The following is a 15,568-nucleotide window of genomic DNA, read 5'->3' as shown; positions in this document are numbered from 1 at the left end:
TATCAAGTCCCATAAGGGCACCAGTGACCTGGAAACAGGAAGGAGCTCCCTTCATAAAACGGCAGACCAGAGGATGCTGGCCGGCCGTCTTAACCTCAAAACCCACATGGCATGCAGCAATAGCAGCCAGGTAGACTTTGATCGTGGAGAAAGCTCTGTGTTTATCAATTAGGTCCTGTAGAAATGATAAAATCACTCCCACAGGGCATTGAAAAGAGGTGTGCCCTTTTTGAAGGCACCAGTCCTCAAACACCCTCCACTTACAGTCATAAAGAGACCTAGTGGAGGAAGCTCTCGCACTCTGAATAGTGTTTATCACCTTCTGCGGGAGACCCACTGCATTCAGATTATACCACTCACGGGCCAGGCCCATAGGGCCATGCGCTCCGGGTGTGGGTGAAAGATCGTCCCCCCCGCCTGAGACAGTATGTCTCTGCGTAGGGGGAGCTGCCACGGCTGACCGCACAGCAGCTGATATATCTCCGCCAGCCAGTACATTGCAGGCCAGTGCGGAGCTATCAGGATCATTGTGTGTCGCCGTTCCCTGACTCTGGCCAGAGTTGGGGGTATCAGCGCCAGGGGTGGAAACGCGTACAGGAGGACCGGAGGCCAAATGTGCGTGAGCGCGTCCACGCCTAATGGTGCGTTTTGATCGCGCATTGAAAAGAAAAGCTGACAGTGAGCATTTTCTTTTGATGCGAACAGATCTACCGCGGCTCGGCCGTAACGCACCCACAGCTGGCTCACAACCATTGGGTGTAGAGTCCAGTCTGCATATAGTGGTACGCCTCTGGACAGCAGGTCTGCCCCGAGGTTCATCACACCCGGTACGTGCGACGCTCTCAGAGAGAGGAGACGGCCGCAGCTCCACAAGATCAGTTTGCGTGCCAGCATGTGTAACTGGAGAGGGCGCAAACCCCCTTGTCGGTTTATATACGATATTGTGGTCGTATTGTCCGTCCTCACGAGGACATGGTGTCCTCTGAGAAAAGGCAGAAAGCGTTTTAGGGTGAGGAACACCGCTAAAAGCTCCAGGTAATTTATGTGCGACCGCTGGAGGTCTCTGCTCCAGAGACCCCTCACCGGACGACCTTCGTAAATACCTCCCCAGCCTGTCAGACATGCGTCTGTGGTGACCACCTTCCGTGAAAGGACAGCACCCATAGGCACGCCCCGTACCAGAAAAGTCGGGTGCAGCCAGTGGCGCAGTGCCATTACGCATTTCACAGTAACCATCACTCTCCGCGCGCCATGACGCGCGGGGTTTAGTTTTACCGTCCCAGTCGTACGACCAGGATGGCTGACGCCATGAGCCCCAGTAACCGCAGGCATGATCTGAAAAGAACATGTTTGCGCAACTGGAAATGAGCGAGGCAAGCTCTGAAAGCTTTCACTCTTTCCGCTGACAGGCGGGCTGTAAAGGACACCGAGTTCAGGTGTAAACCCAGGAAGAGTACAGTCTGTGCCGGGCACAACATGCTCTTTTCTGTGTTTATTATGAAACCCAGGTTGAGCAGGTGCTTTACGAAGACATGTGTCTGCGTAATAGCCTCCTGTTCCGACTGTGCGAGAAGCATCCAGTCGTCTAGGTAGGTTGCCAGGCGAATACCCTGTTGTCTTAACGGGGCTATCGCGGCTTCCGTACATCGTACAAACACTCTTGGACTGAGAGACAGACCGAAGGGAAGTACTCTGTATTCGTAACAGATCCCCTGAAATGCGAACCTCAGATATTTCCTGTGTGGGTAATATACTGGAATGTGGAAATACGCATCTTTCAGGTCGACTGATGTAAACCAGTCATTTTGTCGCACGAGACGCAGCAGAGATGTGTGAGTGAGCATTCTGAATTTGTATCTTTTTAGATATTTGTTCAGAGCCCTCAAATCTAGTATTGGCCGAATTCCGTTCCCTCCCCGTTTGGGAACGAGGAAATACTTGGAATAAAAGCCGCTCTGACTCCGCTCGGCGGGTATTATAGATATAGCCTTCTTTTCTAGAAGTGAGAGAATCTCTCTCTCCAGAATATGGGCTGACTCTCCTCGGGCTTGTGAATAGAGAACGCCCGAGAAGCGAGGGGGGGTGACAGCGAATTGGAGTCTGTAGCCCCGTGTTACTGTCTTGAAAACCCAAGCAGACGTTGTGAGCATCTCCCACTGTTTGCTCCTTAGAGCCAGCGGAGATGTCACGTCTCTTCCCCTCTGAGTCTCTATTTGTTGTGTTATGGGGCCCTCTAGTGTCTGAACACGATGGTACCCCATTTCGACAATCCCCACCGAGACTGCGCATGCGCGTGACGGTGGTGCCTTCACAACCCCAGCCGGCACTGCGCATGCGCGTGACGGTAGCGGCTCTATAACCCCAGTCGTCACTGCGCATGCGCATGGCGGTGGTGCCTTCACAGACCCGTCTATTATCCGCCTTTTGAGAGAGGCCGTAGCTGCTCTCGAAAGAGGGACAGGCGACAGACTGTTTATTGTTTTTATTGTCTTTCTTTTCATTTTTTTTGGACTGCGCCCTCGGCTTGAAACCTGGATGCGACAGTGAAAAATGGTTTATTTGAAAACAACAACAATTGTGACATGTGTTTTGTGACTTAGGCAGATAGCAGAACTCGCTGTCTCTGGTATTAAGTCTGTTTCCCTTCTGGCGCGAACTTGAGGATGGCGTTGCGGCATCACTCGAGGCGGCGGGAAGATGGAGTCCTGGTGGCACCCCGAAAACACATCTGGAGCTGGGGAACAGGGAACTTCCAGCTCTGTCACCGAGGAGAGGAGAGGAGGCTGTCAGGTCGCCCGCTTCTTCTTCCTCAACTGGTGACCAAAAATCTGGGTCGGCTGTGCCTGAACAGCAGCTGCCGAAACCGGAGATTTTCTCAGCCAGCTCGTCCTCGTCTCCTGCCTGGGCTGGGGACTCGGGGCGGGCTATGGCCTCTGCTGCCTCGGTACCTTGAACCGGGCAGGACGTGAGCCAACTTGGGCGAAGGACTGCCGCGAGACCGTCGCAGGTAGCGGCTGGACCCTTCGGGGGAGACAGAGGTGGAGGGCCTCGTCTTCCTTCTTTTTCGACTCACATCTCCGCTGCATCGAGACTAAAGCGGAGCCGAAAATACCTTCGGGAACGATAGGCATGTCAAGAACATCCTCCTTTTCCCGGTCTGGGAGGTTGGTCAGGTTGAGCCACCTGGCTCTCTCCTGTACCACCATTATGCCCATGACTTTGCCCGTGGCCTGGACTGCACAGCGCTGCACACGGAGGCAAATGTCCGTGATCGCTGCGATCTCGTCCCATACGGCCGGCCCAGGTTTGCTCGATAGGTCCTCGCAGAGCTCCGCCTGGTAGGCGGTCAGCAGTGAGGAGACATTGAGTGCCCTGGCGGACAACGCTGCGGATGTATAGGCCCGTTCCGTCATCGCTGACTGGAACCGGTCTGCCTTCACCGGTAGCGTGGGGTTCCTGCTTGGGGTCAGAGCCAGCCTCGGTTGGAGGTGGGCTGCCACCAGCGGTTCCATGGGCGGCATGCGGAGCAGGCCGAGCCTCTCCATATCGTCACAGTCCAGGGAGGAGGCACCCTGGATTGGGGCCTTATTAGACCGACACCTCGTCCAGCATCTCCGGGAAGACTGGAAGGAGCTGCCTCTTTGTCCTCGCTGCTTGGGGCAAAGTCTTCCCCTCGTAGCGAGACCTGGAGGTCTCCTTGGCCATTTCAGGCCATGGGACGTCCAGCCTGGACGCGGCACGTTGACACCCGGCCTGCAGGTCCATGCTCAGACAGGGCGAAGCTGGTGCGCTATCGCCCGGGAGAGCAGCCATCGCTCCCGGCTTTGCAGCCTGAGCTGATGACACGAAGACATCATTGTCTTGCTCATCCGAGTCGGACAGGAGGAACTCAGAGGTATCCTCTTCGTCCTCCATGTAGTCCAACTCCAGGACATCATCCGCGGGCGAGACCATGGTGAGGTCCAGTTGGGAGCCCCAGCCTGACACAGCGCGGGGCTCAATATCCGCGGCGGACGCCCCCATGTCTTGATTGCCGGCCGGCGAAACAGCGGACATGAGGGGGTCCTGTCCCGACAAGCTAGCTTGGCTTGCTAGCCGTCGGCGGAAGCTCTTGATGGTGAAGCGGGCACAATGCCCGCACGAGCCAGGGTTGTCGATAGCCTCCTTGGAGTGTTCCAGCCCGAGGCAGGACGAGCAGACCTGGTGTGAGTCTGTGCCTGATATCTTCAACCCGCAGCCACAGAGCCGAGCCTCCTAGTCCCTGACTCCTCTGGTGTGAGGGAGAGAAACGTCCATCTCGTTCGCCGTGGTGACGGCGTGGAGAGGACCCGCTCGTAACAGATACGTTGCTGAGAAAAAATCCTTCCCCACCTGTCGTTAATCCGGTGAAAAAACGACGGTGTAGAATTTTATTCTCAAAGAATATTAACTGGTGTGTTAATACCCTTTTTATCTTCCCCTCCTCTGGTGTGAGAGAGAAAAAGAAAAAAACGTCCCCGCTACCTTGGTGTCGGTAGTGAGGAAAGGCAAGTTAGTAACAGGTGTGTTACCAGCTTGAAAAATCAAAACCTTACCTTTAATTCCGAAGAAAGAAATGGCGAGGTAGATTGCAACACTAACTGGTGTGTTAGTATTAACAGTCTTCTTGCAGAAGTATATTTAAGCAATAGCTCACGACAGGCCGTGGTATAGGCTCATTATATCACAGCTAAGGGGCGTGGTTCGGCCCGACGCGAAACCAAGCCCAATGGTATACTGTTTTTCTCAGGCGCGGAGGGATACTGACTTGTTGTGAAAAGTAACTTACAATTCTACCCGTGGTATACGCTCAGTATATCATGGCTAAGAACCAATCAGATTGCTTGATTTGACTTGTCCATTTTATAAATAGAAGTAGCCGGCGAGCGCCCGTCGACCGAAGTTAGCTTGGATAGCTTGGTTCCGCCTGTGGACTGTGTGAGCTTGCCCGGCTACCAATAGAGATGTGCTCTGAAGCGAGAAGAGGTGTTTGAATGATGCATGCGGCGGAGCGCAAGCTACTTATAGGGGTTGGATTCCCTGAAAAACAAGTATTCTAATCTCAAAATATGTATAAAAGTGAAATATGAAAATAAATATTTTATAAAAAAAATTGCTGAACTGAATCGAAAATAATATTCAACCTGAAAAATTATTTCAAATACTTTTTTTTGGACTTTCAAATAAATTGTATTTTTTTTTGAATGATCAAAACTTATGACCGTGAAATAGCTCCATAACAGTCCAGCCGTGAAGACATCCACGGGACAGTTTTGAGATATCTTCAAATGCCGTTGCCATAGCAACACAATGCTCGCCTTGAAACACGGTTTTCTCATAACTTCAGTGAAAATACTCCAAACAGCCCAGAACTTCACAGGTTTGGTAACGATGCAGCCATCAACGCATCTAAGCGTAGTATGGGGTGTCATCAAATGTCTTTGCCATGGCGACGGACCACTCGCCATGAAACACGATGTGGCTGTAAGTCCCATCGACACGGTCCAATCGTCCCCCAATCTTCACTTGTATATCACCGGTCCATGCCTCAACAGCTCTACGCCAAATTTGAGATCTCACCATATGCCGTTTCCAGGGAAACGCATCCCTCGCCATAAAACATGATGTTGCTATAACTCCTATGCAAATGTTCAAAAAGTGCTCAAACTTCACAAGTGTGCTAACACTCCAGCCGTGAAGACATCTACGGGACAGTTTTGAGATTACTTCAAATGCCGTTGCCATGGCAACACAATGCTCGCCTTGAAACACGGTTTTCTCATAACTTCAGTGAAAATACTCCAGACAGTCCAAAACTTCACAGGTTTGGTAACAATGCAGCCATCAACCCATCTAAGCGTATTATGGGGTGTCATCAAATGCCGTTGCCATGGCGACAGATCATTCGCCATCAAGTTAGTTCAGAAGTTTGCGGTTCAAATATTCTGCTGCTATTCCAAGCCTTTTCACTTTCTTTTCTTCTCTCATCACACATTCAAGCACCCAGTGTTCATGCATCATTTCAATCTAAATTATTCACTTTTTTTCTTACACATCACATTTCAACATAGCAGTTTAGCGTCAGATTTCTTCAGGAATTGCATTCTCTAGTTGAATTTGATCCCCAAGTGAAATTATTTAAGTGTATGTACAGTAATACAATTGTTGGCTAATTGGCTCCTTTTCCTTTCTAGCACGTGTTCTTCTGCTCCGTGCGGAAGCAGCCATCTTGTGTGGCCTCGACAACAGACTGCATGCAATGAGTGATGATACGTTATCTAGATAACGTTACATTTAATTGAATTTGTTCCCCAGTTAGCTAACATTAGTTAATTTCCCTTGAAAATAATTGTAGTTGTTTGTGGTAGCTAATAATGTTAACTAGCTTGCTAAGAATATTTGCAACCCAGTCTCACTGCATACATTTAATCTATTGATTCGTGTTCACAAACACGATTTTCGCATTTGTTTTGTGTCACACAGAACGATTTTTTTGTCTTTGAAGACCAGAAGCTGTGTGGTTCATAAAATCATTTTCTTACTCAATATCTTACCCTTAGCCTAACCCTTTTATTTTAAATGGGATAATGTCGGAGGAAAAGAAATGGCTCAGAGGCTCAAAATACTGAAATCTGTATTTTTTGTATTCTTTTTTTCCTTGTAATTTGTTATTATTTGGTGCAGGCACGAAACATATTACCAATACAAATAATGCATTGCTTCGAAAAATCGGTCTGTGTCAGAATACTGAAATCTATATTTGTTTTTAAAATCTCTTTTTCCTTCTAATTTGTTATTATTTACATTGCTTTTAAAGTCGTTCTGTGTGACACGAAAAAAATGGGGAAATCGTGTTGGTGAACATGAATCAATAGATTACTTTTTTGACTATAACACAAAATGCCGTGAGACTGGGTTGCAACACACTAACGCTGTGCTTAATTTGGTCCCGAAACGAATGTCATGCACAGATAGAAACCTCTCAGCTTAAAGATACAAAAATAAAAGAACAGAGCATAAAGTAGAATTTATTTATCTAAAGACAGTTCCAATTTATATTATGCCACCCTTACACAATTTGAGTATTTGCTTGCTTAAGAAGGGGAAGTTGTGATGCATCATGTGAAAAATCTAATAACTTAGGGAATAACAAATGTTGTGTATGTAAATTTTACCCATATAGGGCTCTTGCTCTTCTCTTCAGCTGAAGATGATAGTCAAAGTGCAATACCGAAACCAAAAGAAGTACATCAAAATTCCAGAAGCTTGTTTTGACATCTTCATCACTGAAGGCAAGTCAACCACTTTACTGCATATGAATCAGAATACCTTTATTAGTCCCACAGAGGGGAATTTTGCGATCCACCCTCATTGACCTACTGTTACATTAGATGGACATGATGCACTGTTGAGGCAATTCCCCCCCCCCCCCCCAGTGTGTGTGTGTGTGTGTGTGTGTGTGTGTGTGTGTGTGTGTGTGTGTGTGTGTGTGTGTGTGTGTGTGTGTGTGTGTGTGTGTGTGTGTGTGTGTGTGTGTGTGTGTGTGTGTGTGTGTGTGTGTGTGTGTGTGTGTGTGTGTGTGTGTGTGTGTGTGTGTGTGTCTGTGTGTGTGTGTGTGTGTGTGTATGTATGGTTTAAGCATATATTTGATCTTCAATCCTTTTAGTGAAAGAGAGGTTTTCCATCCCTGTGGACAACATCTTATCAGTGGAGGATGAGACTGGCACAGAAGTGGACGACTACGCACTGAATGACGGTGGTGAGTGATGACAATAAACCCTTTTCTCAGCAGCTATGTTGACGGCATAGCAGGGTAAACACAGGTGTAATAGATCAAATGAATTTTGGCCCGATCTATTTAGTGTGTCACAGCCATTCCAGTGAGACAGCATATTATCAGGGCCCTGGCCTGCCTACATCCTAAATTACATCTCTATTTACGCAGCATGTCAACATGGCTGCTGAGAAAAGGGTCTATTTTACATTTCTCAATTGTATTGTATGCTGATTATCCCCATGCAAGTGTCAAGCACACCACACATTTCATTGCTATAAACAATACTATCTTAAAAGGTAAAGTATTGTTTATAAGAATCAAATGTGTGGTGTGATTGACACGTGCATGGGTAAAGGCATACTCAACTGATTTAGTGAAAATACATAATTTTGTACTTGGGGGTCTTGTTGAAAGCCTTGTTCTAAAGCTTTTGCTAGACTAAAAACCACCATTGCTGTGTAAGTATTGGTCCCAAGTAGAGTGCGCTCTTGTGGACAAGGACTTTGGGACTCATACTTGCAATGGAGGTTTTCAGTGGGTTTGTTGTATTTTTGAGAACACTTCACCAGTAGATTACATAAAGACATGACAAAGGAAGAACATATCATTTCAATATTCATATTTAATATCTCTTGTGTGATGACATTATTTTCCAGAGCCATCCTCACCCCCTGCTTCAGGCACAGATACTATTTCAGTCACTTCGAAAAGCAGCAGTGAAAACGATTTCTACAGTGGCACTCTGAAACGCTTCAGAAAAGAGGAGGAGTCTTTGCAGGGTCCACAAGCCAAAAATGTGAGTGCATGTTCAATATGTCATGTACACCATTGTTTTACATTTTAGTGATGTCTGTCCATCCAACCCAGTCTCATGGCATTTCGTGTTCACCAACACGATTTTTAATCTACTGATTCGTGTTCAACAACACGATTTTCCCCTTTTTTCGTGTTGCACAGCACGATTTTAAAAGCAATGTATTTCTATTGGTAGTCTCACGGCATTACGTGTTATAGGAAGACCGGAAGCTGTGTGGTTCATAAAAGCATGTTCTTACTCAATATCAAGCCACAATTATTACTTTTATTTTAAATCGTATAATTTCTGACTTTTGTTGCCGTCTGTGAGGAAAATAAATGGGGCTGAGAGCCTCAGGATACTGAAATCTGTATATTTGTAAAACTTTTTTTCCTTCTAAGTTGTTATTCTTTTCAAAATAACACACTGTTATTTACTCACCAATAAAACACAATTATCCTTGTTTTTATTTATTTGTTTAATTCCATAATCTCTGGCTTTTTTGGCATCCGTCAGGAACTGAATTTCAAAATAAAAATAACCGGAAACAGACGTAGGCATTTCGAGCGATTACCCAAGATCCTCAGCTATGGTTTAAGCTCGTCGATTGGATGTTTTAGTCGCAATGCATGCTGGGATTTCGTGTTTATATGATATGAAATCCGGAAAACATTTTAAAAGAATAAAATAATACTTAATTCCGTGTTCTTGCTTTTCTCTTTGAAAGTCATCACATAACGGCATTGTAATACACGGTTCAGCTGCTTTACATATTACAGATCTGCTGTAGTTCTTTATTTATAGAGCCCTGATGAGAAGACCTTTGGAAAAGCTGGAAGAAATGCCGCCGAAACTGAAGACTTGACGTGGATCATAAATATATCAACAATTAAACAACATCTTCAATTTCTCTTCACACAATACGTCTCCTCGTAGTATCAACACTAATTCGGCTAACTTTTACATTTGATCCAATTGGTAGATAGGTTATATTTACACCATAACGGTGCACAGCTGATATAAAAGGACTTGTAGTTTTTAAAGATATTACTGATTTTCTTTGAATATAAGAATGTAAATACTGAGTCTGAAATAGTATAGCAATATGCTGTAAAATTATGTGAAAGCATGAATAAAACTACACATCTTCAGATGTTGTACATACATAAGTGTCCTACACTAATAATAACAAGTTATTATGGCTGTGTGCACCTTGTGTGCACCGCCTAGTGGTTAAAGCATGTTTTTGAATTATTGTTTTTATGTGTTATATTTGATTAAAAAAATATTAAGAGTACATACTTTCATAGGGGGGAAGTAGAAGGTCTGTGATAGAAATATAGAATATAAAAAATCAAGAATATACTGTAAGTGATCTCTACAATAAAACAGTTTAGTGCTGGATGTACAAAGATATTAATATGAGGATGTGCAAAACAGAAAAACGAATTAACCTTTATTCAAACATTAAATAATACTTTAAATTAAGGTCTTCTTTTAAATAAGAAAAAAGCTTTGGGGGTATCTACAGATAAATATTAAGCCTGACAAAGTACTTAACGTCTAATATATTGCTTTCCTGCAATGTTGACTATGTTGAAGCACTTATTTTAACTGATATCATACATATGAATTATACTCTTATGTATGTAGATAGTATAAGAAATGTGCAGAATATGACAGTTTAATGTTGGTGGTACCATGGTGGTACACACATATTGATAGATGTCTTGTAATGCGCTGTTGAGGAACCTGTGACCCAAGTTTTTCATTCATTGCATACACAGTTGTGTATTATGATATGTCAATAAACCTTTGAAAATCTTGAAACCTTGAAAGGGATGTGCCAAATAGCCATTATACAGTCTTTAATTAACTATTAGTAGAAAATAAAGAGTAATGAATATACTTTATTACTCGTTTCCATTCATGTCAATTGCAGATAAATGTTTAGTCTTCTCAAGCACCAACTATCAAATATCTCTCCTAATTGTTGGCACTTGACAATCACCTTCCCTGAATTTTACTCAGGTGTAACTAAAGTCTGCTTTAAGGGTTGTTTATATTTCACATCATTAATCAGAATCTGCAAAGTAACTCAAATAAATGTAGTGGAGTAAAAATACCAGGTTAACCTCTGAATTGTAGTGGAGTAGAATTACAAAGTAACAATGAGCTGTCATGTGAGTATATATTAATGCTGCGCATTATGGACACAAGCGATTTTCACCCATTTATTAATTATATGTTTTACATTTGATAACACCAATGTGTTTAATACTGGCAACTTCTAATTGTGGGAAAAACGAAAACGTTCAGTAGAGACGTCCCATAGCATGTGTAGTCCTGGGGGGGCGTTCGATTCCAGTTTTGGATAGTCTTGCGTGGTTTCGTTCCATTTCAAACAGCTGTTTGACGCTTGGCGTAACCTTGGCGCACTGCCACTCCAACATCCAATCCCAGAGCTTGAAGATTAATCACGGGGACTGTAGTCCTAAACGATAGCTGGGTATTATGGGTAGTGTAGTGTCTTCGGCCATCCTGAACTCGGAATGCGTACATCTGTTTCCGGTTAATTTTATTTTGAAATTCAGTTCCTGACGGACGCCAAAAAACTTATTATTATGAGATTATGGAATTAAACAAATAAATAAAAACAAGGATAATTATGTGTTATTGGTGAGTAAATAACAGTGTGTTATTTTGAAAAGAATAACAAATTAGAAGGAAAAAAAGATTTACATATATACAGATTTCAGTATCCTGAGGCTCTCAGCCCCATTTATTTTCCTCACAGACGGCAACAAAAGTCCGAAATGATACGATTTAAAATAAAAGCAATAATTGTGGCTTGATATTGAGTAAGAACATGCTTTTATGAATCACACAGCTTCCGGTCTTCCTATAACACGTAATGTCGTGAGACTACCAATAGAAATACATTGCTTTTAAAATCGTGCTGTGCAACACGAAAAAAAGGGGGAAATCGTGTTGGTGAACACGAATCAATAGATTAAAAATCGTGTTGGTGAACACGAAATGCCGTGAGACTGGGTTGGTCCATCCGTGTGTCTGTACCAGTAGATTGCTCATAAACCTATACTGCTTACTTAACGGGTGTCATTTTTGTTGTGTTTTGTTTTAAGCTGATAAAACAGGTTCTGCTGACCAAACCAGGATGAAGTGATGTGCTGAAGGAGTATGAGGAAAAAGGAACAATTAGTCCTGCCACAAGAAAAGTGATGGTGAACATTCTAGTTGCAGACATGGTGCAGAGTGAGGGGTAAGATTCCAATTTGTTATAGCTTTGCATGAACGTGTCTTGTATGTATCGGTTAAGTGTGGATGAAGTTGGTGCAATTGTATTTCTACATAAATTGAGTTCATTAAGTCTATATGTTCTTAAACTGAGTCTCTTAGACTTAAATGAATGAAATGTTGAAAATGACTGTTTTTGCTCTACAGGAGAATCCCTCAGCGACTGACCAAAGAGAAGTATGCACTGGGGATTGTTACCCTGTTTCCCTCGCTCCAAGATCCACATGGGAAGACAGGATATGTGAGTTATTCTTGATTATGATCAAAGTAGACTGTTTTAGATGGCTTACATCAGGGGTATCAAACTCAAGGCTCGGGGGCCAAATCCGGCCCGTGACTTCCTTTTCTGTGGCCCCAGCAAAGAGCTTGCAAAGAATTATATGTTTATTATACGGTTACATGATGATTTACAGAAGCACGTTGCCCATAAACTACATGTCCCATAATGCATCTCAAATTTGACTTTTTTTCTCAGAGTTTGACTTTTTTTAAATGTTTCTTTTTTGATTTCACCTCCTTTTGTTTAAATGTCACTTCTTTTTTTTATTTTGATTTTTTTTCCAGAATTTGGCTTTTCTTTTAAAATTATTTCGTGACATTCTCATTGAAGAGATTTGCAATTATTTGCCCTAAACTTCTGCTTTCAGACGTAGTTAATTCTGAAGTTATTACCCTATCTGATAATAATCCAATGCAGAGGCAATAATGTAATATATAATACATCATTTTATATAATCTTAAAGTTACAACCTGCCCTTTGAGTGCAACCATAATGCTGATGTGGCCCGCGATGAAATTGAGATTGACACCCCTGGCTTACATGGTTCCTTGAATGCTGTGGGATTTCTATAACATGCTACTGCATTTAAGAATTCCTGTAGTTGTATACATACTGTAGGGTAGTTTAATTCATTTGGGCAGCTGTGGCTCAGGAGGTAGCGGATAGCCCAATGACTGCAGGGTTGGTGGTTCGAATCCCGGCTCCTCCTGTCCACATGTCAAAGTGTCCTTAGGCAAGAAACTGAACCCCGAATTGCTCCCAAAAAGCAGGCCTGCACCTTGCATGGCAGCTGCCGCCATCAGTTATGTGAATGTTTGTGTCAATGGGTGAATTGTCAATTTTGTTTTTTTCGGTCAGGAGCATTTTTATCACGGGCAGAAAGGCGGTGGGTTTCTAGCGTGGCGACTAAAGTCCGTTCAGAGAGCAACGTGACTTCCTGTGAGGTCCAAGGATTCCAGAATAGAAGAGAATGGAGGCCCCATGCTGAGGAGAGAGATAGGCCACTGTGATGATCATCCAAATGAGCAGAGATTTAAAGAGCTCATATCTGTGATGAATCATACAAACGACATAGAAGTCATCATGAAGAAGATGAGAGACACACTGGAATATAGACAGCGCCTTGTCCACGATCACTGTCCTTTCAGTATTCCCACGCCTGCTGGACACTAAAGGATTGGTAATATTTTATTACTCCTACTTTAGCTTATTATGAATGTTATTTATTAGTAAATCTATTTTGATAGACGTTTTAAGCAACCTTCAGTTAAATGGAGATGATCTACACCTGTGAAATTGGCATTAGTAGTAAATTGAAAACCTGATGGTGGTTCTTGCGTTTGTGCTATATATGTGTTTTAGATTCTCCAAGACTTCAGTCTCCTCTTTGGGTCAGAAACTCCATCCAAACTACTGGAAAAGTGGCCAACCTCCTTCAAAGCAAAGGTCATCCAACAGGCAGAAATGCTGACTTCCACACCCTTGCTGAAGCGCTTGTTGTTGTCTGCCAAGAACCAAAGGGCTGATGAACACTCACTGGAATCACCAGGTATGGTTTTAGGAACTGCATTGTCATATCATGTCATATTGTAAATTGTCTATGTGAGGCTGGAGGGAGTGTATGACCAAACAGTTGGAGAATGCCAGGGTACAGTGGGTTTGGAAAGTATTCAGGCCACTTCACTTTTTCCATACTTTATTGTGTTGTGAGACTTCATGTCTTATATTTTGCTTGTACATGCACTATGAACTGTTGGACATTATACAGATGGGTAAAAAAAAAGAAGTTGATCACTGTTCTCTTTTCTTACAGAGTGGGATAGTGATATGGCATCCATCCTCCTCCTTCTGCACCTCCTGTCACCCCAGCCTGCGGGAAGGCGGAAAACCCAGAATATCAGTGTAGCTCAGGCCATTGAAAATCTGGTCGTATTTCACAAGGTATGTGGCAGGTTTAAGAATGTTAGATCTAGCCACCAGAACTACTACAGAGAGCTGTCACTATGATAAAGTAGGACTAGGCTAGTGCAAAAATAAACTATTCCTAAAAACACACTCAAATATTACACACACATGCGCATAGTTAGCCATGTAAAATTAAAATGTTGCTTGCCTTGTCCTTCAGTCCTGTAGGAGTCTGGATGAGCACCTTCAGAGCCATATGGACACGAGCCAGCCATATCTTCTTGCTTCAGGGACCAGCAAGGAGGCCGTCGGCAACTTCTTCATTCTGATCGACAAGAAGCTCATCCCCTGTGAGGCTACCACTTCCTTAGTAGCAATTGATGAATTTTTTAAGCTTCACTTTGTCTTAGGCACTAGCTATGATCCAGCACTCAAAAGCAAGTACACATTTCAGCAAACAACTGTCTATAACATAGACGTTGACACCACCAGTGAGAGCCCCAAGGTCAAGGAACTGAGAACTAAGTTTGTGAGTAATGTATAAGTGTTACATATGCAGATTATTGCTTGATACGCCTGGATCCTTAACTCGGCACCTTAAGCTTGTTCATGGCTTGTATCCAGGAAAACATTTTAATTTGATATGCGCTCAGGATGGCTGCTCATTGCAGTTCCAAAGTTTTTTAGGTTTTAAAAAACACTTGAAGAAATACCATGATAAGGATGGAGTCGTTTCAAGCAATAATCCTTCATCACCAGTCCAACAAGCTGTTAATCTCAGGGAAAACATTTTACATGTTGGTGATTCTGACATGGATCAAGATTTGCCGAATCAGCAGGCCAGTGGGTCTGGATCTTCTATCTCTAAAGATCAGTCGAAAGAAATGTGTGCATCTATTATAGCCAAATTACAGGGCAGTGGTGTTGCCAATAGTGTTATATTGTCCGTTGTTGAAAGCATGGAAGAGTATGTTGATGAAGTTCACACAAATCTGAAGGAACAAGTGTTGAGTGTAGTGCCTCCTGATAATGCCTGTCGCATCGCAGTTGAGGAAGTTTTCAAAAATGTACATAATTCTTTCACTGAAATTAACACAGACAGTAAATGGAGGAAATATTTCAGTGACAAATGGGGGGTTGTCGAACCAGTCGAAGTGCACTTGGGTGTTCGATTCGATTCAAAGAGAAACAAAATCTCTGGAATATATGGACAGGTACCAGTCAACGACACTTTCATTTATGTACCCATCTTGAAGACCTTGGAGTTTATTTTCAAGAATGAGGAAGTATGTCAACACATTCATGACACCAGACACAGTGACATTTATCAGGACTTTTCTGATGGACAATATTATAAAAAACATCCTTTGTATTCCAAGTACAGTAATGCACTTCAAATTCAAGTTTATTACGACGATTTTGAAACGGCAAACCCATTAGGGTCCAAACAAGGCATTCATAAACTTGGATGTTT

Source organism: Notothenia rossii, assembly GCF_949606895.1.
Source record: "Notothenia rossii genome assembly, chromosome: 8".
Lineage (NCBI taxonomy): Eukaryota > Metazoa > Chordata > Actinopteri > Perciformes > Nototheniidae > Notothenia > Notothenia rossii.
This window is presented reverse-complemented; position numbering follows the sequence as displayed.